This window comes from Chrysemys picta, chromosome 6 (genome assembly GCF_011386835.1).
Source record: "Chrysemys picta bellii isolate R12L10 chromosome 6, ASM1138683v2, whole genome shotgun sequence".
Lineage (NCBI taxonomy): Eukaryota > Metazoa > Chordata > Testudines > Emydidae > Chrysemys > Chrysemys picta.
The window spans coordinates 89,515,345-89,541,590 of record NC_088796.1 but is presented as its reverse complement, the minus strand read 5'-3'; the positions used below and the strand labels follow the sequence as shown (position 1 = coordinate 89,541,590).

The 26,246-nt window shown below is 41.9% G+C and overlaps 1 long non-coding RNA gene across 1 annotated transcript; it reads right to left on the bottom strand.

Moving 5' to 3' along the window:
* Window positions 1–221: 221 nt before the first annotated feature.
* Window positions 222–26,246, bottom strand: LOC101950337 (uncharacterized). Its single transcript, XR_256588.5, has 6 exons — window positions 25,917–26,246; window positions 23,626–23,843; window positions 23,025–23,104; window positions 1,579–8,923; window positions 508–575; window positions 222–362 (listed from the first exon to the last, which is right to left on the bottom strand). It is a non-coding gene; the product is annotated as an uncharacterized LOC101950337 (long non-coding RNA).

Below are 26,246 nucleotides of genomic sequence, written 5' to 3'. Positions count from 1 at the left end.
TCTCATTGAGTCAGGTCCCCACATTCTTTTTCTGCATGCTCTTGACTGTGTCCCACAGGGGCACAAGGTCTACCTCCTCTGATCCTGCCTTTATGTCCCTGCACAGTAGTGGGGCACCAATGCAGGACCTGCACTCCCCAGAGAGCAAGAAATAAGTCCTCCCTGCACACCCAACAATCAAAGAAGAATCCCTCCCTACTAGCATCCATCTCAGTTTTTACAATGTGTCCCTGAATAATTAGACTTGACCTTGTAAGTATAGTTAGTACTGGCATGGCAATGCATGCAATGGAAGTGGTCAATAAAGCATCACATACCTCAATATAGTCTCAGTTATTAGAATCAAAGGAGTTCTCAAGAACCTGGGGTATAATGGGACCAAAAGGCAGATGTTTCAGACTCAAAGCTCAATGTTAACCCAAAAAAGCAACATCCTCTCCAGCTGCCTGAGAAGCAGGTTTGTTTGACTACAATTGTGTATTTCACATATGTGTTTTCCATTCTTACCTGCAGCAGAATTTCTTTTTTATCCTTCTCAAAGTGAAGCTCAGGAGGGCTGTTTCAATAGCTCTGGCCTGTGAGCAAGAAAGTGACAGATAATTTCCCTCATGTGTCAGAGTCAGAGGATCTTATTGTTTCAGCATTTCTCAACACACGCCCCATCCACTAGGAGGAGTCATACACCTTCTGTCTAATTTCAGTTTCTTCTAGATCCCATATCCTTTATCTTAAATCGTCCAATTTGGTTGCAAAAAGTCAGTTAATCTTTTAACAAGTCTTAAAGGTGTTAAGGTTCAATCTGGAGAAGTCATAATATTTCAGTGATCTGCTTTCCCCTGGATACATGCAATCGCAAGGCTGTAAAAAAGTATTAGAGAAAAGCCCCCACCCTCCTAAAGGCAACCCAAATTGTGTTTTGCAGCAGCAGCAAATAATTAAGTTATAGTTTATTTTACTAAAAAAAACCCACCTACTCTGACTTGCTTGCCCAATTAAACTATCACTCACCTTTATGGCAAAAATAACTGCCTTTGAAGCATCCGATTGTTGCTCAGATTGCAAAAAGTTGCTATTAAATTTACTCTGACTTGGCTGGAAAAATAAGTGCCTTTGAACTATTTAAGCGTACCTGAAAAGCTAACATCTAATCTACCCTTTCTTTAGTCACTTCAGACCTCTGATCACTGACAGACAAGTTCAAAAGGAGTTCAGCTTCATGATCAGAAGTGCTCTTTTTCTTGGTCCCATTCTTTTCTCCTACTGCATGGCTAACATCAACTAGATCATTCCTTCTCCCTTCTGAATAGCAGCCCAGTCTGTTCTATTGCTCAGCTCAGCACCTCTTCCTTCCATACCCTTCTCTCTGACTGGCCACTCAGTATTGCTGGTCAAGCTGCCCCCTTTATTATCTGTCTGGTAGGAAATTGCCCAATTAGTGCTTAGACTTGTCCTGGGCACTGGGATTTTTCCCAGCTTGTACTTTCAACAGGAGATACTGAGGTACCATAACCACTGCTGCAAGGAAAATGCTGCATTTTAAAGGAACTTTCGGTATCGCTCTGTGACAAAGTGACTCACCAAACAGAGCACCCCTTGTGACAAGGAGCAGTGTTGCAGGGTTTCGTCCACTGGTAGTCCCCTTTTGCCTTATGATCTGATCCTCCAGCTGGGTCACCTTTGGCCTCACACCTTGCAGGGTTAACCAGGGTTTTCACCCCATAGTCCTAGGCTCAATTGTCTTTTCTGGCCCCTTGTGTTTGGGATCTTCTGGCTAGTCCTCCTGGTGAGGCTTTAGGGAATGCAGTACCTCCCTCTATGCTGGTTCCAGCCCAAGAACCTGTAGTAAATAACTCTTTCTACAGCACAGTCATCTTCTCCTCAGGGGGATTCATATTCTCAGCAGGAGTTTGCTCCAGGGCCCAGCTCCTAGATTCAGTTCTCAAGGTAACAAAGGAAAAGAAATTAAATTAACAGTAATAAGGAATGGCTTCAGCTTCTCTGTCCCACCCAGATCCTTTAGCTGTCTGTCCTGTTGCTCCGTTCTCACAGGCAACCCAAGGTAGCTTGGTTCTTTGTGATATTCCTCTCTGAAAGCAGGAGGGCAAGAGGTCTGTCCACCTCACCAGGCTTGGACCTTCTGAATTGAGCTTCTCTCTTTTTAAGGCTCCTCCTTCAAGATTGGCAAGCCTCGCAGGAGTGGCAGGGCGAGGGCACAGGAGCCCAAAGCTGCAGTTTAACTCCTTGCCTGGTGCAGAATTTGTACACCCTGTCTCAACCACCAATTTTCAGGGGTGCCAATCTAGCTTCTAATGGCATAATTTGGTGAGGTGTTCAGCACCTTTAATTCCTGTTGTCTTCAGTGGAAGATGAGGGCATTTAAGATTTTGCAAGAGTTACTTAGCATGTCAGAGGATAGTATCCTAAAGTTGCTGAGACAGAATTGTGCACCTGTGTTGAGGGACACATCATTTTGAACAAGTTTTTGTACACCCAAAAAATCTTGTTAGTTCAGATCCAGAGTTTTGGTTGTGTCTCATCTCTGCTCCTTTTCTTTAAAAAATAAAATAAAAAGAGTAATTTAAGAACTAACAGCTGCACTTAGCATTCTCCAAAAAAATTAATCATTTTAATTATTTGCTTAAATGTTTCTTTCTATGTTATCTTTAAGAGTGGAGCTTTTGGAAGAAGGTCTAGTTCCCTAGAGCTTTGGCAGTCAGCCTTCAACAGCCAAAGAGCCCCTCTGTCAAGAGAATCACAGAAATGGTGGTGCAAAAGAATCAAATATATTTACAATACAAAATATGTGTATCAATAGCCATTTCCTGGAAAATGGGTTATGTTCTCTTAGAGAACAACTCGTCAGAACTCTCCCAATAAGAGATGGGGGAGGAAAAATGAGTTCCTTTCTAGCTGCCTGCTCTTGAAATGGCGGCTGGAAAAGCTATTGGAGATCAGAGATTAAGACAAGGCGTTGATTTTTACCCTACAATTTTGGGTGTAGTTTGCAGAAGGGCTATCTCAAATGGAATCCCTAGTGGAGAACATTGATTACTGTAGTTAGAGAAGAGGCCAGATAATTGAATACACTGCAGTTTTTCATGGAGCAGGGTAAAGGAAAAAGGGAAATGATTTATAGTGACTTACGCTGTTTTGGTGTAGTTTATACTGAAAGGCAACATGGTCTAGTAGACTGAACTTGGAGCCAAGATTGTTTAAATTCTATTTCCAGCTCTGACACCGAGTTGCCATATGACCTTGAGCAAGTTGCTTAATCTCTCTGGATCTGTCTACATGCATTTTGGAGCAAGGCTCTCAGCTTGGGTCAATAGACTCAGGCTATTGGGGCTCATACTAGTGCTCTAAAGATACTGTATAGACAGTGCTTTGATGTTGCAGCTTAGACTGGAACTCAGGCTGTGACGTCTAAGTCTAAGTCACCAGATGTGTAAAACATTGGTCTACATTTTTAAGGTATTTCCTTCAAGCGCTAAGAATAACTGGATTGGGGGGGGGGAGTTCTGGGTATATGCTTCATTACAAGTTAGGCTAAGTTATGATTTTTTAAAAATAGTTATTTTCTTCCTTATTTTATAAAGTCTGTTTCTGTTTAAATTCTATCATTATTTTTTTTGAGACCTCACTCACTTTAAATAGAAATATTTTGTTGCCATGGCAATATTTTTCCCTTTGTAATTCTGTTATTTCAGGTTCACTGCAAACTGCAACTGTATAACCAGAAGTCAAAGATGGAAAAGACATTTTAGATCTTCCCCTCCAATTCCCCTGCCAGTATAGGAATGTTCTTAGTGTAGGATATTTTCACGGTTAGGGTTTTGTCCAGGATATTGTCCGGTTTCATTTCAAATTACTCAAGTTACAGGGCTTCCATCACCTCTTTTGGGAGACAATTTCTCAATTTAAGAGGCCTCCATTGATATTTATTTATTTGTTTTGGGGTTTTTTTGTGATATTCAGCCTGGTTTTCCCTTTCAAGTTTTATGTTGGTTTTCCTAGCTAAATTGGCCATTCTAAATTATTCCTTTTCCAATTTTGGTGATTATCAGTTTTCCAAAAGTTTTAGACAACAGTGTGTCCCTCCTCTGTCAATGTTCAGCCCTCGTGGTGTTATTACTGGGGAGAAGGAGGGCTGGTAGCCTCACTTGTCATTAAGGTTGCTTGACACTTCCCATTATAAAGACCCAGTTTTCAGCTGCTTATAACTTTGTCAAATGTTAACCGTCCTGGGTGAAATTTTCCATGCTGGGTGTCTGCCTCAAGCTAAATTATTTTGGAAAGTTTCAGTAAAAATTATGCATAATTATTATTTAAATAGTAATAGTGTCTAAAGGCCCCCCAAATCACAGCTCCACTGTTCAATGCACTGTAAAAACACATGGCAAAAGACAGACCCTCCCCTGAAAAACTTACATTCTAAATAGATAAGAGAGACAAAGGATAAGAAGAGAATCAGAGGCACAAAGAAATGAAGTGACTTGCTCAAAGTCACACAGCAGCTCCGAGGCCAAACTTGGAACATTACCCCAGTCCCTTGGGTCCCTAGCCAGTGTCAAGTACACACCACTTCTGTTCTCTTCTAGAGCATGAACTCCTTAGCATAGTATTTATTATAGTCATATTGCCTACAATCATACTGTGTTTCTGCAATGAATGTCAGGAGCTGTATCCAGTGGCAGAGGTAATAAAAGGTTGAGGGGAAGACCTCCCCCTGCTGGCAGCGTTTAGGTGTATGTGTGGTGCCTTTTCAAACATATTATACAATTGACAAAAGGAAGCATAGAACATGAATTTTTGCATGGGGCTGGGCAGTGAACCTGTACTGTACTCACATGGCAGCAGGGGCTCCAGTCCTGCAGGGCTGGACCCAGCTCCCCACTCTGGGCATTACAACATGGTGCAAAGGGTGGCTTGGCACTGTGACACCATGTTGCAATACCAGTCACTCAAATCTGGTCCGGCCGCCCCTTCGTCCTGATGAAACCAGAATGGCACTGTGACCTTATGCCCCAGGTTGCAACATCTGGAGTGAGGAACTGGGCCCAGATCTGTGGGACAGGAGCTGCCACTGCCAGGGGAGCACAGGGTGGGCTCACTCTCCAGCCCCCTACCTCCTGAGCTGAGCCTCCACATTGGGCCAGGATTAGGATTGTGGTGCTGCTGTGGGTAGTTGTTTCTGCCGCACCAGAGCAAGAAGAAAGAGGAGGCGGCAACATTGGAGAAGAAGGAGTGAATCCATTGAATATGGAGACACCACCGATGACCCATAGCTGTTCCCCTCTGCCTCTGGTTGTAAAACCTGGCTCCACTCTTATCAAATATATTTTCTTCACTTATGAACTCCTACCCAAAAGCACTCCTTTAATATGAGGTGATTTACAGTGCTGTGATTAACCTGATACGCAGTGTCACTAGTCTTTTACGAGCTGAAAGGCTTAAGAACATCCTCCTCAGGGAGAGCGGATGAGTGCTGAGTGCTCCTGACAAGCTGACTGGCTGGAAACTATACATGCGTCTCAGTCCTCTAGCATATGGCTATTCTCATTTCATTTGCAGTCCCCCCTCAACCTGTCCGACCCTGAAATTTAGAATCAGACTGGCCAGAAAGGCTATTTCTGCCGAGTCTGGAAGTCTGTAGTTGACTGGTAAATCATGGCCAAAACACATATTTTGAGCATTCTGACATTCATCTCAGCCAGTGCTTTTCCCCCTCTTGGTTCCAGGAACTTAAGAGAAGCCTCCAACAACCACCTGGTCAGCAACTTGCATGTATGAGGGAGTTAGCTTGGAATAACACAGTTGAGAGGCCAAACTTTTAGCAACCTGATATTTTATCCATTTCAGGACAAGATTAATGGAACTGCTTTTAGAATTGTATACTCAAAAGCTTCAATATCCCCTGTCACTTCATACTTTAAGTGGACTACATGCACAGTCTAACTCTTGTGTTGTGCTGTATGTATGCTTTCCTATGGCACAATGCTCTTGTTCTTCCTAGCTCTCCAACTGTCTTGATACCTCACACAAAATTAGTAATTTAGGAAGGAATTCCAATTCCCAACACTCTTAAAGGCTACGAGGCCACAGAATTAATACAGAATTCTTGAGGCTTAACTCTTCTTAACTGATCCTAAATTATGCAGTCAAAGAATTTGCTGGAAAATGTACCATTGCTGCAGAATTGTGCTGCTTTTCTTTATTTATGTTTTTCATAATAGTATTTAGTTTTCATTTAAAAAAAAAAGATTTCTTCTCATGGTTGCAATGAGAACTAAATGTAAAGCAATGCATTCCAAAGACTGCAGATGGTTTGTAACAGTGGTACCAAGGCCATGCCTATGCAACTGGCATGACCTTGGTGGACACACCAAAGGTAGAAACAGGAACCTCCAAGTCTGAAAGCATAAACTTCTGCACCATGAGCTAAAGAGCCCAGGCTCTCTGGCTGGGGCTGTAGCAGACTCAAGATGATCTGTGGAGGGCACAGACATATTTAACACAGATTCCCAGTAGACTACATCTAAACCTAGGAAAAGTAGGTATGTTTTTAAAACATAAACACATTGTAAAATCCTAGCATAAACAGTGTGGGTTGTAGTTTTACCTCAATGTAGCTGGTCACTGAGGTGAAGCCTAGACTCCTTTCACTTCATGGGAGAATGGTCCCCTGTCTCCTTAGAATCATAGGGTTGGAAGGGACCTCAGGAGGATCATCTAGTCCAAACCCTGTGCTTAAAGCAGGACCAATACCCAGACAGATTTGTGCCCCAGATCCCTAAATGGCCCCCTTCAAGGATTGAACTCACCACTCTAGGTTAGCAGGCCAATGCTCAAACCACTGAGCTATCCCTCCCCCCCAGCTACAGACAGCTTTTCCTAGCTCTACTAGGATTTTGTGGGTTAGCTCTCCAGTAAAAACTCACCTACTTCTGCTGGCCCAAGATACATGAACTCTACCCTTTTGTGCTCAATTGGATTAAGTCTGAAACCTAAAGAAAATGTTTTATATGGAGAATCTGTTAAAATATCAGATACTTTCGGGACTGAGTAAGCCAGTCTGTGATGATTTGGAATCACTCAAATCTAAACTGCATGTTTGAATTGTCCCCTCTTTACTGCGTGCACAGTAGCTGGGCATCTGCCGTTACAGGCCATAAGCAGAGGAAGAATTCGCAAAGACACTGGAAAAAGGCTATCACTAGTAATCATTCATAAATATTTAAAATCTCACCTAAAAAGACAAATTCACAGAAAAAGGAAGGTGTGTAATTTACTACCACACCCTTGTGGAAAATGGATTCAGAGTAGTGGCCGTGTTAGTCTGTATCAGCAAAAAGAACGAGGAGTACTTGTGGCACCTTAGAGACTAACAAATTTATTTGGGCATAAGCTTTCGTAGGCTACAGCCCACTTGCATGGAGTGGAAAATGCAGTAAGCAGGTATAAATATACAGCACATGAAAAGATGGGAGTTGCCTTACCAAGTTGGGGGTCAGTGCTAACGAGGCTAATTTAATTAGCACTGACCCCCCTCCCCACACTTGGAAAGGCAACTCCCATCTTTTCATGTGCTATATATTTATACCTACTTTTTGTATTTTCCACTCCATGCGTCTGATGAAGTAGATTTTAGTCCACGAAAGCTTATGCCCAAATAAATTTGTTAGTCTCTAAGGTGTCACAAGTACTCCTCATCCTTTTTTTTTTTTTTGGTGTGGAAAATGTTAATAGTTACAGCAGTCTGCAAAGTATATGTGATATGCTCCAGCCCTGTATTAATTGAGACAATTTACTTTTATAACCACATTCACATACTCTCCTTCACACACAGACAGACACAGAAAGACACAACCAGGGCCCAATTATTCCCTAAGATATGCAGACACAACTCCTACAGAAGTCAAAGGGAGTCAGATGCATACATTTGGGGTTGGAAATTGACCCAAAAGGACAGAGTGTTTTCAAAATCTAGTCTATTTTTCCTTATGAAAAATGGGATGGGCATGATAATGATGTTAGTTCAGCAAACAAGGAATGAAGGACAAAAACAACAAGGAGTGATGGATGATCCCTTTTTAATAAACAAAAGGAAATTGATATGTCTTTGAGAACCATGCTCCCAAGGTGCAGCATTAGATACAATGCTGGAGGCTTAATTAACACATCACAGAATTATAGCTGGGAATAGAATCTTAGAAACATAGAAATGTAGGGCTGGAAGGGCCCTTGAGAGGATATCTAGTCTGGTCCGCTATGCTGAGGCAGAATCAAGTATACCTAGACCACACCTCACAGGTGTCTGTCTAACCTGCGCTTAAAAACCTCCAGTGATGGGGATTCCACAACCTCTCTTGGAAACTGTGATACTTTATAGGAACATTATATCATTGTTGCACAACTGCACTAAACCCTATATAAAGTATGTCATGTAAGATATCAGTGGAAAAGTTGTGATCTAAGTACAATAATCTTGTTTGTATGTATGTAGTATCTTTGTCTCTGACGTTATGAATATTTGCTATATATTAGTATCTCAAACATGTGTTGTGTTCCTGGCTGACATCCCTCAGACAAATTTACATTCGGACTAGCCATCACTGGTTGATGGGTCATCCATGTGATGATGGGCCATTAAGGGAAATCAGCTTCTCAATGAGTCTTCTTGCATGCCTCAGATAGCGTTGAGCTAAGGACATGCAATGAGAACATGTGATCCATCTTTTACCAGTAACTTTCCATACTCATGTGACCCTGGACTCCATCTTGGGCCAATAACTTTCCATACACCTGGGCTGAAGGTATATAAGTGGAAGCTGTCACATCACTGCTTGGTCTTCATTTCTGCTTCTCATCTCTGGACTGTAATTTTCTAAGGAGGCTTTGAACAAGGAACTGAATGACTCCGAACCTGCTTGGGTAAAAACAGAGAGACTTTTTCACAAATTAGCAGATTTAACATTAGCATTTATCATTTAACAATTGATCACTATCCTCTTTATAACATCCCTTGACATATTTGAAGACTGTTATCAGATCCCCCTCAGTCTGCTTTGCTCAAGACTACACTTGCTCAGATTTTTTTAACCGTTCTTTATGGGTCATATTTCCTAAATCTTTAATCATTTTAGTTGATTTCCTCTGGAGTCTCTCCAATTTGTCCTCATCTTTCCTAAATGTTGGTGCCCAGAACTAAGCAAAGTACTTCAGCTGAGGCTTCACCAGGGCCAACTAGAGAAGGATAATTACCTCCCATGTCTTATTCCTGTTAATACACCTCAAAATGATATTAGCCTTTTTTGCAATTGCATCAGATTACTGGCTTATATTCAGTTTGCGGTCCACTATAATCCCCAGAGTTTTTTCAGCAGTACTACTGCCTAGACAGTTATTCCACATTTTGTATTTGTGCATTTGAATTTTTCTTTTCTAAATGTAGTACTTTGCACTTGTCTTTATTGAATTTTAGCTTGTTGATTTCAGACCAATTCTTCAATGTGTCAAGGTTGTTTTGAATTCTAACCTGTTCTCTAAACTTCTTGCAACCCCTTTGAGCTTGATGGCATCCACATATTTTATACACATACTCTGCATTCCAGGATGGGTAGGGATGGTGTCCCTAGCCTCTGTTTGCCAGAAGCTGGAAATGAGCAACTGGGGATGGATCACTTGATGATTACCTGTTCATTCCCTTTGAAGCACCTGGCATTGGCCATTGTCAGAAGACAGGATACTGGGCTAGATGGACCTTTGATCTGATGCAGTATTATGTTCATTATCCAAGTCATTAATGAAAATATTGAATAGTACCAGACCCAGAACAGACCCCGGTGGGACTGCACTAGATATACCTTCCCTGTTTGACAGTGAACTATTAATAAATACTCTTTGAGTTTGGTCTTTCAACCAGTTATACATCCACATTACAGTAATTAAATCAAGAACACATTGCCATAGTTTGCTTATAAGATTGTCATGTGGGACTGTGTCAAAAGTCTTACTAAAATCAAGATATGTCTACTGCTTCCCCTTATTCACTAGGCCAGTAACCCCGCCAAAGAGGGAAATTAGGTTGGATAGGCATGATTTGTCCTTGACAAATCCATGTTGGCTATTACTCATTACCTTATTATCCCCTAGGTGGTTACAAGTTGATTGTTCAATAATTTGTTCCAGTAACTTTCCAAGGATCAAAGCTAGGCTGAGTGGTATATAAATTACTTGGGTCCCCTTTGTTCCCCTGTTTAAAGAGATAGGTAGTGTGTTTGCCCTTCTCCAGTCACCTGGGACCTCAGCCATCCCCTCCATGAGTTCTCAAAGATAACCACTAATGGTTCAGAGGTTGCTTCAACTAGTTCTTTAAATACCCTAGGATGATTTTCATCAGGCCTTGCTGACTTGAATACATCTAACTTACCTAAATATTCTTTAACCTGTTCTTTCCCTATTCTGGCCCATGTTCCTTCCTTCTTCTTAATATTAATTGTGGTATTAATACCACAATTTTTAGTGAAGACTGAGGCAGAATAGTCATTAAACACCTCATTCTTCTTCATCTCATCTGTTATTACCTCTCTTTCCCTGCTAAGTAGAGCATCTACACTTTCCTTTGTCTTTCTCTTGCTCCTAATGTATTTATAGAATCTCTTCTTATTGCCTTTTTTTATGTCCCTTGCTAGGTCTTAACTCATTTTGTACCTTAGCCTTTCTGATCTTGTTCCTATATGCCTTTTTGATTTTGTCCCTATCTACTCTTCTTTTGTACTCTTCCTTAGTGAATTGTCCTTGTTTCCACTTTTTGTAGGCTTCCTTTTTGATTTTCAGGTCATTAAAGAGCTGAAGCCATATTGGCCTCTTACTATTCTTCCTGTTTTTCCTTTGTGATAGTTTGCAGTTGTGCCTTTAATACTGTCTTTTTGAGAAACTGCCAGCTCTCCTGAACTCCTTTTTCTTTTACATTTTTCTTCCCGTGGGACCTTACCTACCAATTTGTCAAAGCTGCTTTTTTTCAATACCATTTTCCTGATTCTGTTGCTCTCACTTCTTTCTTTCCTTCAAATCATGAAATTGCCTCCTACCTTCAGATTCTCAACCAATTCCTCCCAGTTTGTCAGGGCAGGTCTACACTAGGGCAGGGATTGACGTTCTGAGATCAAGCCACTGGCGGTCAATTTAGCGGGTCTAGTAAAGACCCACCAAATTGACTGCATATCGCTCTCCAGTGGACCCCTGTATTCTACCCCCGATGAGAAAAGTAAGGTCAGTCGATGGGAGATTTTTTCCCATCAACCCCCTGCGGTGTAGACCCACGGTAACTCGAGCTAAGGTACGACAACTCCAGCTACGTTATTCACATAGCTGGAGTTGCATAGCATAGGTCGACTTACCACAGTAGTGTAGACATAGCCACAGAATCAAGTCTAAAATGGCTCTCCTCCTGGTTATGTCTTCCACCTTCTGAAAAAAGAAATTGTCCCCAATTTATTCCAAGAACTTCTTGGATATTTTGTGTTTTGCTGTTTTACTTTTCCAACCAATGCCTGGGTAGTTAAAGTCCCCCATCACAACCAGGTCTTGTGTTTTGGATATTTGTGTTTTGATTTTGAACATATCCAAAACATCCTCCTCCTGATTATGTGGTGTGACAAAGTCAGACCGGACAGCTTTAAGAGACTGGCGGAAGGCAGGTATGTCAGCCCTAGACTGGTAAAGGGCCTTATCCCCAGGAGCTGAAAAGAGGTTACCTCAGGTCAAATAGGGACACCTGGGTCCAATAAGAGATGCCTGTGACCTTTAAAACCCCTCTTCTGGTGAGGGAGGGAAAGAAAAGCTGCAACAGGGCTAGTGGCAGCAGAGAGAAAAGGCTTCTTTTGGGTGGAAAGCTCCTCGCCTCCCTATAGGGGAATCAGCCAACCTAACTGCCTTTGTGGGGAAGAACTGGTACCCCAGAGCCAGCATAAAAAGGCAATACCCCCAGATAGGGGACAGGGAAAGGTATTCCCTTTTTGTGTTATGAATTTGTTTCTTTGGTTTGGCTGAAGAGTGCTCCATTGGCCAACCCTGAGACCCACCTTGTAAAGTATTGAAAAATAAAACCTGAGTAAGGAATAAAAACTCTCTGGCACAGGACTAATTTACTCCAGCTCCTCCTCTCCCCCACCACCAGAGGGGGAAATGCTAAGCCTGGTGAGGCAAAGGTGGTGCTTTGCCATGGTTGACCCCCTACCATGACATCATTCCTGTCTTTTTTCCTTCTTATCTTCACCCAGAGACTTCAGCTAGTTTGCCACTCATCTCCTTGTGGACTTCAGAACAAGTATATATATCATTGAGATATAATGCAACACCTTCTTTCTTTTTATCCTGCCTGTCCTTCTTGAACATTTTATATCCCTCTATACTGATATTTAACTCATGAGATGTATCCCACCAAGTCTCAGTGATGCCAGCTAAGTCATAAGTTTTGTACTAATATTTCCAATTCTTCCTGTTTATTTCCCATACTCCTTGCATTTTTGTACAGAAGTCTAAGATGTTGAGAAGACTTCCCAACTGTTTCCCCTCTTGTTGCCCCTATTACCCTATTGCAATTTTCCATTCCCCCCACAATCTACCCCGCTCTTAAAATTGCCTTTTTTATATCTACCTGTGTGCTTTTGTCCCTGCCCCCTTTGAAACTTATTTAAAGCCCCCCTCACTAGGCTAGCAAGTAGGTATATGTGTGATGGGATGTACAACCCCCAACACAGTGGCACACCAGCTTTTGAGTCACTTTGCCACAGTGTCCAATTATGACCCAAGAACCTCTTCAGCCAACTGACAAGAGGATACAGAGCAGTACATTTATCTCCTGATTCATATGTATACCCTGGTTCACCAAAGCACGTCATGTGAGGTCTCAAATGAAAGCAGGTTTCACGGTGGCCATTAATATAATTGTGAAATGTATGTATAGGTACTATTAAGGAGCTATGTATCTGCACCAGAAAATTATGTTCTTAAGTATGTAAGTTAGAAGCAGGTCATCAAAAGCTGACATGTCTTTCACTGGTTCTTCCAGACAGGAGGCAAGAAACGTCTCTCCATCTGTCGGGATGAAAATGAAATATTATAAGCTAATACAATGGATGTCATTTACCTATGAAGGCAAATGTTAACTAAACTGTGAAGTCAACAGGAAAGGAGCACACAAGAAAAAATAAGCCACGGGGGTTACCCTATCTATAAGTAAAGACAATGTAGTTTGGAGCTATTTCTAGAAGGCAAAGAAGACTCCCACAGAATCCTGCACCTAAGAAGTAAATGGGCAGCACATTTCCATGCATGAAAGTAGGGTCATAGCCAGCACCGGTTGAAAATGCTACAGAGGAATTTGGGTGAGTTAAGCTTCTTTAAACAGAAGATTAACCTGTTAGTTAAGTTTAGTCTCGAAAAAAGTGTTATTTTGTTTTATATGTAATATTATCTGAATCTCTAGTCTTTGATTATAAGCTTATTCTTGTTTTCGCTATAAGTATACCTCAGTGCTGTGGTGTTAAGCAAAGTGCTGGTCCTGAGTTGAAACTTACCAGCTGGTGTGAACCGTTCCTTTGGGAACAGCAGGCCTGGTGATTCTAAGTATTCAGTGAATAAGGGGCTGGACACTGCCAGGAATGCTCCAAGTATTTGGGGGCTGATGTGTGCCTTTCACTACCTGTACAGAGACCTCAAGGTCCGTGGAGGCCTGGAACACAGTGCTTGTGCTTCCAGAGACTGTTGATTTCAGGGCCCTGATCCACACCAAGCACAGACAAGACTCGTTCATGCTAAGGGCAGGACAGTGTAACACCAATATAGTACATTAGAATATAAAAGAAGATACAAGAAACACTGTAAATAAAAGAAAATCAGGCCCAGTTTTGCCTTCCAATACAAAGCATTTTGCAGTGCAAGGAGAAGGGAAAAATACAATTTTCTCAATATAAAAGAACTCCTTAAGACCTTTGTTTTTGAACATCCCTGCAGTCAAAATGGCTGAGGATGGAGTGCTGATATTTGATATGGAAATAGTCCCATTAAGGAGCCGTGCAAGCCTAAGTCAAGGGAAAATTAGTTTGGATTTGACCAAGTTGTAAGCATTTTAAAAATCACTTAGTGAGCAAGCACAGAGTATCTTTTACTAAGTTTGCTAGAATGGGTGTATGGAATTCACAACAGAGCCTAAGGAAGTCTGGTGGCCACCTCCCAGTCTTAGGTGCCTGACTCCCTAAGGCATCTTTGAAGATCCCAGCTGCATCATGTATGTTTGCACACCTAATTGCTCTGTGCACTAAATTCTTTAGGAGCACAAGAGAGGATTTCCCTCCTGCAGACTTTACAAAGTGCACAGGTAAGGGGTACCCTCTTGTGGAGCTCCTAAAATATGCAGAAAAGGAGCTTCCTCAGCACACCATAGAAGAACCTCCAAAGTTATGCCCATGCAGGTTGCCTGTGCATACAATTACAGCTATATTAACTTTTGTAGTTAACTGCCCCATAACTTGAATTTCTCTGAACCAACCAAGAATATGGTCTGAATGTTTTGGAAAACCCAGATATGGCAAAAAGCACTTTCCTCCTCTTCTTCTTTCCTCCTTTCTCCTCCACCCACCACCTTTATTCATTTATTATCTGTATTGCACTAGCTTCTAGAGACTCCAGCCCAATTGTGCTAGGCACTGTATAAACACATAGGAAAGTGATGGACACCATCCCTAACAGTTTATAATCTAGGTAATAAATCAAGCAGCAACAGGTGACTACAACAAACAGATGGGAGCAGGACATGGCAACAATGGGACTATACCGATTGGCACAATAAGCAGCAGTAGCATTACACTAGCTGTCTAGCCATTGTCAAGTATTTTGTAGGGATCCTGTCAGAGAAGAGTTATAAGGATGGATCTGAAGGAGGACAATGCAGATTTTTACAGGGAGCTCTTCCTGTGTATAAAGAGCAACATGGGAGAAAGTGCAAAGTTGTTTGCCTTCTCCTCTTCCTCAGTGGCTTGGTCCTGGTGTCCTCCGTCAATTGAAGCTTAGTATAAACTTCACACTCTCACAGCAGTCTTTTGGGGGGAGACAAGAACATTTTGGAGTCCTTAGATACTGAAGGTCTTTATTCTGAAAAGTGATTTTTTTTTAATTCTTTCTTTTTTCCCTTAAAAAAGCCTAGGTAATGAAATGCAAAGAACAGAGAAGAGAATGTTAAGTTTACACAGTTAAGGATGCCAAAGTCAGGAAATGCCTTAGTTAAGGTTAAGCACACAACCCTAACTCTGCCCCCTTGTGCATCTGCACTACAGTATGTTCTTAATAAAGTGGTCATTTGGTAAGGGCAGGTATGAGGGAGAGTTTAGCTTCCAAAAATTCATACAAGTTTCTGGAATGTTTTGTGTTTACTCAAACAAAACCTCTATAAAACTTTTGAGATTCTCTCAGCATTGATAAAGATTTGTTCAATATTTAGTCCATGCAATGGATACTGGTGAAAGATGGCTGGGTTTTTTGAATGCTTGATCATGGATTGAAAACACAGCCTGAAGTCTAGCTGATTAAGCTTAAACAGTAGTTTCATGATGAACGTCAGAACTCAAAGAAATCCCTCTTAGGTATTTATGTGGTTTAAAGGCTAAGTGAGCTGCATATTTCCATTTATTAAATCTGTGGTCAACTTGATCACTTTAATATGGCAGCTGAGGTGGCAGCAGGAGAAAGTAATGAGATTTATTTAAAAGTATCAACTTAAATGTGTATCTGGCCACAAAAAAGTTGCCAAAGCCCCAAAGACCAGTTTTGTCTTTTTTTGTGGCCATGTAGGACTTTTTATATAATTTTTTTGTTAAAGTGACTAGCTTAAATGGTAAATAATAAGCGATAATAATAAGCAGCTGCCTTGCACAGAATAGCAAGTGACTGACAGAACAGCTGTCATTCTGTTTTCTCTCACTCTGCTTTTCTCAGCTACAAAGAGTCTCTTTAATGTGGCATATTAACAGCCCTATAATGACTATAAAAATTAAACCCAGAACCTCTCAAGGGGCTCTATTGAACAGCAATTTGATTTCTGGGGGATCTGAACCATTAATGGGGCTGCCATTAGTGCTATAGAGAATTCCCTTATCAGGAGTAAAGGAGCGGGTGGTCTCCACTTCTGACATGTGCTAGCCAAAGGTTCATTTCACAGCAGCCAATGCTACGAGTGCTTTTGAGTCTTCTTAGTGCAGCTTCCTTACATAAATACTTACCAGGCACTTCAACACAAGAAGACAAATTGGTCCAAGCTTTGCAGGAAATTCTCTTGTTATGGGATAATCTTTGACACAGGCATTTAGTTTGCCTTGCAATGCATTTTGGGATTATGCTCCCCATTCCAGTCATTTATTCCACTCTATAAATAAAACACTGCCACCTTTCAGACAGAGGTGCAGGCTTTAGGCACATTGACCTTCATGGGGACTAATGCCCATATCCTTTATATCCCTTTGAAAATTTAAGGGTTTCAGATTACTGTAATAAAGGCCATTAAAGTCAATGGGAGTTTTACCATTGATTTCATTGAAAGCAAGATCAGACTAAAAAACCCCAAACAAATAGGTGCTCTCTTGCTTTTCCCTCATTCCTTCACTGCTAAGTAATATATGCATTAGTCTTTCCCCATGCTCTGCTTTGGAAAGTGCTTTATAACTGAGTTTCCTGAAACCATTAAAACATATTGTTGGCACTTATTACATTGCCAGCAGGCCCACTAGAATCTGAATTTTTGAGGAAAGAGGAAGATAATGAAGGAAAGAGAGAAGAATCACAGAACTTCCATACAAAGCAATAAGACGACTAATAACTTCATGCTGACGCTAGCGATAGGTGCAATGGATAAGTAGCAAATCCCAGAGTACTCAGAAATTCATAGGAGAGGTACAAGGACTTTCACAGCTCCTCAGTTTTGAATTGAGTCTGTGAATGTGATTTACAAGAGAAAGCCAAAGACAAGAAGGGGTTGCAGCCTGCAGGGTTAGAATTTCCCCTGACAACTTCTACTGTCTGGAGGGAAGAGAGTCCAGAGCCTTTCGTACTTAATGATAATAACTTATACCCATGGGTGGCAGGTTTGTAGAAATTTGTGTGGGAAGGGGGAAGGGGTGCAGGCTCTGGGAGGGAGTTTGGGGATAGGAGGGGGTGCAGGGGTGAGGGCTGAGGATGAGGGTTTGGGGTATGGGAGGGGGCTGAGGGCTAGGACAGAGGGTTAGGGTGTGGGCTGTGGGGCTGAGGATGAGGGGTTCATGATGCAGGAGGGGGCTCAGGGCTGGGGCAGAGGATTAGGGTGTGGGGGGATGAGGGGTTTGGGCGTTGGTGAGGCTCAGGGCTAGGGCAGAAGGGCAGGGGAATGACAGCCTGCCCTGCCATTAGCGGATGTGGGGCACTAGGACCCTGGGGCAGCAGACAGCAGTTGATGCCGGGAGCCGGGAGCCGGTGTAGTGTAGGATGCCACTACGGCAGCACAAGCAGGCACTGGAGAGGCGCACACCACTTTCTTTCAGGCAGGGACAAGGCGGGGCGAGGGGGGAGGGGGAAAGAGTTGGCAGGCGGGGGCTGGGGGCCGGTGGAGCAGGGCCCCTAGCCCTCAATATTCCTGGAGCCCGGGCACCACAAAAGAATATAACTCGCCGCCTATGCTTATACCTACTGTGTAGGGGTGTTGTGAGGCTTAATTAGTTAATGTTTGTAAAGTGCTTTGAAGATGCAAAGTGCAGTGTAAGTAGTAAACTAGAAGACCCTTGCTGATGGTCAGAGCAAATGGGCCTAGAGCCTCCTCTCCTCCACACTAGATGTCTTCTGTCCCCCACATACTGTGTAAGTACAGGTTTCAGAGTAGCAGCCGTGTTAGTCTGTATCTGCAAAAAGAACAGAAGTACTCGTGGCACCTGATTTGTGCCAGCATCATGTGCCAGCAATGCCCCTCTGCCTTGTACATTGGTCAAACCAGTCTCTACATAAAAGAATAAATGGACACAAATCAGACGGCAAGAATTATAACATTCAAAAACCAGGTGGAGAACACTTCAATCTCCCTGGTCACTCGATTACAGACCTAAAAGTCGCAATATTACAACAACAAAAAAACTTCAAAAACAGACTCCAACGAGAGACTGCTGAATTGGAATTAATTTGCAAATTGGACACCATTAAATTAGGCTTGAATAAAGACTGGGAGTGGATGGGCCATTACACAAAGTAAAACTATTTCCCCATGCTTATTTTTCCCCGCCATACAGTTCCTCATATCTCCTTGTCAATTGCTGGAAATGGGCCATTTTCATTACCACTACAAACAGTTCTTTTTCTCTCCTGCTGATAAAAGCTCATCTTAACTGATCACTCTCCTTATAGTGTGTATGTTAACAGCCATTGTTTCATGCTCTCTGTGTATATATATATATATTTATATATATATAAAATCTTCCTACTGTATTTTCCACTGCATGCATCCGATGAAGTGGGCTGTAGCCCACGAAAGCTTATGCTCAAATAAATTTGTTAGTCTCTAAGGTGCCACAAGTACTTCTGTTCTTTTTGTGTAAGTACACTAGACCTAAAGTATGCAGCAGCTTCCCCAAAGTTATGTAGCAGAGCACTGTGGAGAACCCCCTCATACACAATTCTAGCTAGTTCCTACAAACCTCCCTGCTTTTCATACCAGTCTATTACAGCTGAGAAATGTCTCCAGTCCTTCAGCCCAGTGCCATAAACCTCCTTTCCCAGGACATACGCAAAACCATCCAGGAAGACGGGAAGACTTCTGAGTGACAGGCCTGAGTAGGGGAGCTGGAGTCAAGGAATAGTTACTGTTAAAACTGAGCAGCGTGTGGTTCACAGCAAGAGTTTCCTGCCCTGTGATGCTCCTAAGTTCTACTACAGCTAAGGAACTAAACAGGGAAGGCTCCTAACCTTCACAGCAACAAGACCGCCTACTGAAACCTAAGGGGTTGTACCTCAGAGAAGATAGTCCAGGCTGACTAGGGGGTGCAGTGGGTGCCATGACCATCTGGGTTAAAATTTGAAGCCATCTTATAAGAATGAATGGAGGAGAAGGGGTCTCAAAAGGGTGAGGTCCTGGATACAGAGGAGGCTTGAGAAGTGGGCTGAAGGTGAGCCCAAGAGCCATTGAAAGATAAACCAGTTTGCACACTGACAGGAACTTGGTGCCATTCAAAAAAATCCTATACACCAAACTCAAAAGATTTTCCATGTGAACCAGTTACACCATGATTGGCTCCCTGACCAACACTCATTTCCAAAGCCTCTCCCTATCCCAGTCTGATTCACAGGAGACCCATCTCCCTCAGCAGCTGCCACAAGCTAGCCTGCCTTGACTCCCTACAGTCCCCCACCCAGGCTGTCCCATTGCCTCTCTGACTGAGCTCTTGTGCACTTTATGAGCTTCGCATTATTAATATATGTGTGGAGTTATGAGTTGAGGTATGTGGCCATAATTGCACTGTCCATGGGGCCTTAGAGCAGGGGTCGGCAACCTTTCAGAAGTGGTGTGCCGAGTCTTCATTTAGTCACTCTAATTTAAGGTTTCGCGTGCCAGTACTACATTTTAATGTTTTTAGAAGGTCTCTTTCTATAAGTCTGCAATATCTAATTAAACTACTGTTGTATGTAAAGTAAATAAGGTTTTTAAAATGTTTAAGAAGCGTCATTTAAAATTAAATTAGAATGTGAAGCCCCGTGGACTGGTGGCCAGGACCCAGGCAGTGTGAGTGCCACTGAAAATCAGCTTGCGTGCCACCTTTGGCATGCGTGCCATAGGTTGCCTACCCCTGCCTTAGAGGGAGGCATTAGGGAAGGATGATCAAAGAAGGAGGGAGCTTCAGAAGATCCTGATAATTTCAGTGAGCTTTGGTTAAGCATCTAAACCAAACCCCAGAAGCTTCTGAGATTCACCCATGACTAATTAGCAAGTATACTAATAATCTGGCTGCCTTCTCTGTTGGTATCAAATACAAATGAAAAAAGGAAAACATACAATGTATTAAAGAAAAAAAATAGAACTCACCTGACCCTATAAACCAGCAGGAGCATGAAGCTCTTGGTAGCTGTAAGATCCAGGTTGGAGTGTTTCCTTACAACATGAGCTGATTACCCATGGTAGATAAAAAGTAGGCCTCAAACAACAGTCTGGGGAGCTGCACCAAATGCTCCTCCTTGCTTGGCTGTTTAGGGCATTCAGCACTTAATGCTAAAGCTGCTATGATGTCCTACCTTACCTTTGCAAGTCCTCTTTAACTGGCAGTGTGGATTAATGAATTGATGTGTGACTTACAATATATGGTATGCGCAAGCTTGACAAACTGAAAATGTCTAGCTGGCAACCCAAAAAACCCCTTGAGATACAATTCTAGCCTCCAGAGAGCCTGGAAGCCATATGCTGCATTGCTTTTTAGTTTTCCATTTTCTTTGTGGCCCATGGGAATTATATGCACAATTCCTGACTGGAGATGTATAAAATTATTGATTTTTCTGTTCCTGATTTTTTGCATACAGATTTTCTCTGTTTTTCCAGATGAATTGCACATCTGGCTATGAGTAACGTTATTTTCATACATTTACACAAGGAGAAAATTAGCCATTTTGGAATGAAAGTCCCCTCCCCCCCGGAAAAAAACCCCAAACAACCCTCCACCCTTTTCACATCCCTGCCTTCCCAGTCCTGGCCAGAACATATAAGCAGAAGTGCCATAAAATGGTCTCTCTTCACACAGGATTTTTTTTTACCTTAACAGAAGCAGAAATATTATCAGAAAGTGCCGATAGTTGAGATAAGCTCATGGTGGGAAGCTTAGTAAGGGTGGGTGAATAACTCAATATTTATATTCAGATGCTCTTTATTTTTGAGATTTATACTCAACTAAACCTGCTATCACCCTTCCCAGAATAGGACACAAGTCCATTTTCCCTCCATCAGCTCTGGCATTCATCTTATCTGGTGCTGTCTATGGTTGGGAGGTGCAATGGCCTTTGACAGTTTCCTTGTCCCTTCCCAATATTTTCAGATGATGGTTTGCCAGCCCGACTCCACCTCTTGGCCTTCTAAGGGTGGATCTGATGGAACAGATCCTTGCTGGGGGTCTGCCTGTTTTCTCAACACACCCTCCCAGCTAGCATGTAGGTTGTCTTCCTGTCTAATCTGCAGCAGCAGCAGAATTAAAATACTTCTGCTCCCACTTGATGACTTCCCATTTAACTGTGCGGCTGAGAGATGCCCTACTCTATACTTGGCTTCACCCACAAATCAGCAGCAGAGAAGTAGGGGGAGGTTTGATGGAGAGAGAAGGGAGTCGTGGAGTGGTGGGGGAGAGTAGCAGTGTGTCCTGGTAACCCCTTGCTTTTTGATGCTTCAGCCCATCTGTGGTTGAGAGGGTCTTGACAGGGAATTCAGTCCCCTCTCTGAGTCCTGGGAAAGGGAAGTCTCCAAATGCCGCCACTGGGGATTCTCTTCTTCACTCTCCCTTCTGAGGCCAGAGAGAAAGGCTGAAATGGAGCAAAGGTGTTTCTCTCACCTCACCATGGAGGCCAGGGGAGATACATACATCAGTGTTCTTTATTTTGCGTCTCTCTGGTCAGGAGGAGGGCAAGTGCCCAACCAGCACTGCCCTGCCACAGCAGGGCCTGAAACATAAAGGATGGGCGAGGGAGCATTTGTGAGCTCAGCCCTTACCTTTGTATTGTTCAGAAAACTTCATATTCCTCCCATCTGTAGTAATTATCCACAACAAAAGCCAAATTTCAAACCGTCTGAAGTTTACCCAGTAATATTCCCATATTCTATAAGCTACATAGAGAAGTGAGCATGTTAGGCTATTAATACTACATCTGGGGACTGTGTTTTAAAAAATCCAGTTGGATTATATGGATGGTTAGTCAGGTACTCAGGAAACTGTGGTGTAATTTAATATATTTATGTCAATGCTTCTGAGGAATTTCAGACATGAGTTTATTCAAACATGGGTGTGCAATGCACTAAGATTTTCTTTGTAACAATTGACAAACACTGAGTTGCAAGTTTCAGTGGCGGACCATTTTTTCCCCTGCCAGAACATATTAACAAAGGACTTTTACCTTTTCCCACAGAATCCGTATTAGCAATAGTAAGACCTCCCTCCCTCAAAGGAGGTGTGTTGTACAGATGTGGAAAACTCCATGTGCAAAATGTCTTACTGGATAGATTTAAAAAAAAAACACATCTGTACAAATTTCCTTTAAAAACCTATTTGTTTTTAATAGGTCCCCACATGTGAAATAGATGTCACGTTTCCCTTCAAACACAAAGTTGGCTCATCACAATTTTCTCCATTCCATCTCATTGCAGATCAAATCATGAAGGCTCATGTTGTATCCAAGATAAATACAAATAACATGTACACGTCTTCCATGGTACTTTAAGGCTTTTTGGGTCTGGAAGCTATTAACAAGCCTCGTAGTAACAAATCCTTTTATGATGCATTTCTTGAAGGCTTGTCCTCACCAAGGAGTGGTGAATAGTTAATTTCTCTTCAATGCTTTACTTTGTGTAACTAAATAATTAATCACATTGATATTCTATCAATACATCTTTCTTTAATGGTTAAACATGTGTTAATAATTCAAATATCTATGGGTGACCTCTCTGCACTCCTGTGATTTTTGAAAGCCTCAGTGCTCTTTGAAGGAAGTCTATCTTTATCATGTACAGCGCAAGTTAAAAGCTTTTAGTTCCTTTCTTTTATTTTTTTTCTCTCCCTCTCTCTCGTATTGGTATACTCTCTTCCAGGAGGCATCCCATTTGCCAGCAACAGCCCTGAGTTAGTTTTAAATGGAATATGAAGTTCAAGGGTTTTGAACCACTGATTCAATTACAATAAATAAATGCAAAGGAAGCAGACCTGGGATGATTGACAAATGCTGCACTCATGTAAATGATTGACAAATGCTGCACTGCTGTTTATACACACCTGGTTTATGGGGATTTTCTGGTGGTGGTGTGTTGAATAACAGAATCCAAAAATCTCAAACCTCGATTTTTACCCAATTCCTGTGTTACAGAAGCATGGAGTTAGCAGAGTCTGGCAGAGGCTAATGGCACCGCTGATTATAAAAAAGATAATTGATTTTTTACATCTTAAAATTGATACTAAACTGTATTACATTCTCTTCCATAAGGTTCTCACATGCACTGCCTGTGTCAATAACAACATTACTTTCTAGCAAGATGGCTACCTCCAGCATTAGGCTCAGAAATCCCAATTATCCATAAGTATGGACCCCCATCATTAGTATCTAAGCAACTCACCATCATTAATTAATCTATCCTCCCAGCACTCCTCTGAGCTAATAATACTTCCCTCTCAGATAATCACTATTTTACAAATGGGGGCACTGAAGTGATGTGCCCAAAATCATGTAGAAAGTTTATGGCAGAGCCTGGAAGATGGAACCTGGATATCCTGAATACCAGTCTACTGCTTAACCATGAGACCATTCTTCCTCTTTAATTTTAATGCAAAGCTTTACGATAAAATTCATCGTTTAGTCATAATGAGAAGTGTTTCTTACCCTGTGAACTTTCATACATACTCCTGGGGTGGTTTTCCTTGAAGTGCCTGTCAGAGGTCTTGCCGATTTCACTTTGCTGATCCACTCGCATTTGGAACAGAGAATCAGGTTTATTAGGAAAGTGGGGCACAAAGGGTGGATTGGAATTCTGGGAGTGTGGCCATGGCATGTGTGTCTTGAGAGTAGAGCACCTCCACTACTTCTTCCCTCTTAACTCCCTGGACAAAACAAAAGCAGAAATTGTTTTAACATGCACACAAATGATTTGGAAGTGATCTGAAATTGCCTCATTTATATTACTGGAGATACCTCACTAAAAGAAAGGAAACTGCATGTTTGACTAACACATTGAGTTATCACATAATCAATCATAGTGAACCCATCACCTGATCACTTCCCCCCCGAATTTGTTTAGTTATTATATTATTTATCTGGAATTATTTCTTATTAAAAAGAGAGGGTGGGGGGAAGCTGTAAACTATTAAGTGAAATGAAAACTTTTAGTTAACTGCTTGTGGATATGCTGCAGTCTAAAGAAGCAGCATACAGGATTTTCAGGCTTGTAAAGGGATGGATTACATCTACTACTGTATCATCTAATTCTGGAAAGAGTTGGTCATTTAACTCAGTTATTTGGACTCCAGTTCAAGAAAACATCCCTATTCAGGAACGCACTTAAGCATGCATTTAATTCATGTGCTTTACTCACATTGTTAGTCAATGGGACTTAAGCAGATCCTTAAATTTAAGTACATGCATAAATGCTTTTTTAAATAGTGATGCACTCAGGCCCATTAATCAGGGCCTCAGTCTTCAGTGAAGTTAGAAGTATGCACACAGGGCAACCAGGAGGATTCAGCAATAGCTGGCACATCTGAAAATGCTTTAACTAGAATCAGCATGCTTTGCTGTTGGGGACATACTCCATCCAAATCAGAAAAGGAGTTTAAAATAAAAGGTCAGTGTCAGGTTGAGAAAATATACTTGACAGGCAGCCAACCTAATCGCAAAAGAAATTCAGGATGAACAAACACATACACAAAACCCCATATGTTTCTGTGCTGTTTTCTCAGAGTGAATCACACCTGCTAGTTCAAAATGATAACCACTCAATCAGCTGTCAGTCAGCTCGTCACTTCTCAGTAACAGAAACCATTCTTAGAGGGGTATTTTTTAAAATACCAGCAGAGAAAGATGGAACCTTTGTACAATAATGTATTATGAGTAAGGATGGGAATTACACACAACAAGTCGGGGGAGGGATAGCTCAGTGGTTTGAGCATTGGCCTGCTAAACCCAGGGTTGTGAGTTCAATCCTTGAGGGGGCCACTTAGGGATCTGGGGCAAAATCAGTACTTGGTCCTGCTAGTGAAGGCAGGGGGCTAGACTTGATGACCTTTCAAGGTCCCTTCCAGGTCTAGGAGATAGGATATCTCCATTAATTTAATTTAAAAGACATGGAGACAAAACTTAGGCCCAAACCTTGAGGTTTCTCCATGTGGAACTAATGTTAAAGTTAAAGCTGTCCCGTACCTTGAAGGATTGCAAGAATGGGAATCTACTTTTGAGAGGAGGGGTATGTATGTGAATCTTGCATTGAAACATTACCTGATGCTAAACAGGAATTAATTTTTTTTAAACTGAATTTTGAATTTTATTCTGGCTTCGTAAGAAGACTTGGGACAGTTTGCCACTGGGTAGATCTTCTGGGTGGAACCCTTTGAAAATTGGAAGCAATACATAGGACTCTTTGTATCATTTTGTACTTTGCCTTAACTAGATTGAGTTAAAATGAACCCAAAACTTAAAGATCCCCAAAACCACAGGAGTCAAAATCCGTGTTTTCACAGCCTTAATAAATATAAATGTGTTGCCTCATAAACCTGTCTTTGCCATGGGTCTCTCTCTCTCTCTGCTTTTTCATGAGATAGGGTTGACCTGACTTAGGTGCTTATCTCCAGGAAAGGGTTCATGGACTATGCTGGAAGGCCACTCAAAAGTCACAGCTGGTGTAGAATGCAGCCAGCCGCCTGCTTGATGGCTGTAGTCTCAGGAATCATAGAACAATGCTGCTCCCAAGATCACATTGACTTCCTGTCTGAGTGCAAATCAAGGTGTTAACATTGAACCAAAATGCTCCATATTGTTTGGGTCCAGGCTATCTGAAGGACCACCTCCCACCCCAAGTTCTGCCATTATAGCAGAGGACAGCTGAAGCACTTATGCGAATACCTGCTAGATTTGAATGTCTGGGGGCTATGATCAGACTATTCTCAGTGAAGGTGCCTTACCTGTGCAATTTGCTTCTCTCATTGGTCTGCCAGATGAATGGCTGACCTCTCCTCTCGGCCAACTTTTACCAGGAGAGCAGGAGGATGAGTGAGGTGGGGCTCATTTTTGCTGCGGGTTAAATAAATTTGATTTCTCAAAGAGTTGCTTTTAGTCTTTACATTGCAAGCTTTAAAATGGGCACATTGTAACTTGAAAAATACATAAATAAATCTAATCATAAGGAAGACTTTCCCCAAGGTACCTGTGAAATGTTCACCTTCATTGTCAAACATCCTAACTGCTCTTTTCAGTGGTATATTGGAATGTCATATTCTGCTATAAAAGCCATA